Here is a 2,395-nt window from a genome sequence, read left to right on the forward strand (position 1 = left end):
GGGGTTACTGTTTTGGGATACAATGAACGTATACCAATCTTCCACAATAAACCAAGGTACTGTTCTTAGTCATTTCATAGATATAGTTGCTTGTTACATACAATATGTAGCTGGATTTGAACCCAAGCTTTGTGAGCTGTGTCCGACAGTCCATTGAGGGTCCTCTTGAGTCTGCAGATCGCGTTTTGGCAGAAGAGTGCATAAGAAAGGACTTCCCAGAGGTTTGCCCCCCAAAATGTCCCCTAACAATACACCACGATTCAAGGGTTAAAGTCATTGCTGAAATGCAGTCTAGTCATTTGCCCTTTAAATGTTTATGTTTTTTTCTGAAAAGGATGTAAAGGAGCCTCTAGGGTTGACTATTTCCTGCTTTTAAATATACAAATTGCACAACTTGCTTGTAATCCTCACTGCTTGCGCATTGGAAGTCTCCTGCTGAAGAGGCATCATGAGAACACTCAATCCAATGGTGGATCCGAGGACATAACACACTCATAGTCATGCTGGGTGAATAGCTTTCGCTTTGGAAGGGGTTTAAGAAATTTCCTGTCATCTCTCCATCATCTCGAGGTGTCCCCGGAGGGTTGTTCATTCCTGCCATAGTATTTGAAGAATTCTTTGGCAACACATCCATGTCTCCGGAGCCTAGTGATCCATTCATATGATGAGGTTCCATAGCGCCCATTCCACCCATAGGGCCATCAGGACCAGGACCCATTGGGAAGTTAGGCCTGCTCCCGCCGGGCCCTATTGGATTCATCATTGTATACATGTTTTCACTGGAATTTGTAGAGTCTCCTGGGCTGGGCATGATAGGTGTTCCTGGAGGACCCCCACTTCCTGGTGGACCCACATAATTTCCTGGTGATGATGATGAGTACGCTATAGAGTTAGCATTAGGGTTCGGCCAAGGACCCCTTCCTCCTGGTCAAATGTTAATTCCAGGCATACCAGGACCCCCTAATGAGTTTGGAGGGGGTCTCATGCCACTGCCTTAATTCTGAGGTCCCATAGCAGACATGCCTCATGGTGGGTTCATTCTCTGCATGGGTCTTCCCATGTTTGGATGCCCTTGTGGTCTTGTGGGGTCCATAGAGTTTGGCAGCAGTGGTTGTGAACCTGGAACTCCAACTAGGGGTTGATTTGGCATTCTGAGGGAAGGTCGTGGGCCACCTGGATAGCAAGGGGACATAAAGGGCTGACTGTGAGGAACCATCATGGGGTTATTGGGGTTGTGGGGTGGAGGCTGTGCATGAGGTGATGGCTGAGAACCAGGAGGGCCTTGAAAGAACCCTGGAGGCATAGGTCCGCCTGGCATTCCGTCATTCGGAGGCATATTGCCCATCACTGGACTGGGGGCAGCAGCTGCGCTATAATCATGGAAAGCCTTGGCTTCACTGGAGTGCTCACATGTCTCTCTTCTGTCAGGGGCTGCACAGTACAAATCCCAGAATACACACCACCAAGAGTGTAAAAACCCAGGAGGTTCTCCTAATGTGATATTTTTCTCCCATCGTATCTCTGAAAGGAAGGTCTGTGCAGATTTCTGAGCCCCTACATGTAGTAAATATTCATACACATATAAAGCTAACTGTTCCCTTGCCTGGCTATCAGAAGGGACAGTGGATCCTTTTCCTTTGGCATACATCTTAAAACAATATTTATTAAAACAAATGTGACATCACCAGGCTTACATAAGAGACAAGACCATAGCAAGAAAATCTGCTAATATAGACCTTTAATGAAAAACAATATCTCTGATTTGTTGTGTGTTTGGTTCAGAAGTTAAGTCCCTGCCCTACTGGTGATGTCACTGTGTTCTCCGACGTACATTTCACCAATAACTGCTTGGCTTTGTCAAGGATATCCAGAGTTTCCTGAGCAAAAACAAATCCTCTGGATATCCTTGACACAGTCAAGCAGTTATTGGTGAAATGTACATCAGAGAATGCAGTGATGTCTTGTCTGTGTGTCTGCCATTAATCTGGACTGTTTTTATATTTTTTAAGAAAAGCTGAATAAAGGTTGTATTTTTTATTATTATCCACACATCGAGGAGTGCCTGCATCTCTTTGTACAAACTATTTTGAGACACTGTTGTATTTTAGGTTGTTAATGTTAGTTAATTGATGTTTATAAGTATCACAATTACTTCACTTTTTCCTTTAATGTTAGAAAAATGCCAAATATGAAGAACAGGGATGTTTTAAAAATGTAATTCAAATTTTAGCATTCATAAAAAATGCAGTGTATAAACACTATATTCATTTGATTTTTTTAATCCTCCATTTGTATAGCCATTTATATTAATTAGAAACAAGTCAATTTGAATTGAATTGTTTGAATTATATAAGCATTAAAATGGGATTATCTGTTTTATTTATACAAATGTTCC

At 42.5% G+C, this 2,395-nt stretch overlaps 1 pseudogene; it reads right to left on the minus strand.

Annotated features, from left to right (window-relative positions):
• Positions 1 to 297: 297 nt before the first annotated feature.
• LOC128659459 (single-stranded DNA-binding protein 3-like) lies at positions 298 to 1,648 on the minus strand (annotated as a pseudogene).
• Positions 1,649 to 2,395: the final 747 nt, after the last annotated feature.

This window comes from Bombina bombina, chromosome 5 (assembly GCF_027579735.1).
Source record: "Bombina bombina isolate aBomBom1 chromosome 5, aBomBom1.pri, whole genome shotgun sequence".
NCBI classification, from domain to species: domain Eukaryota; kingdom Metazoa; phylum Chordata; class Amphibia; order Anura; family Bombinatoridae; genus Bombina; species Bombina bombina.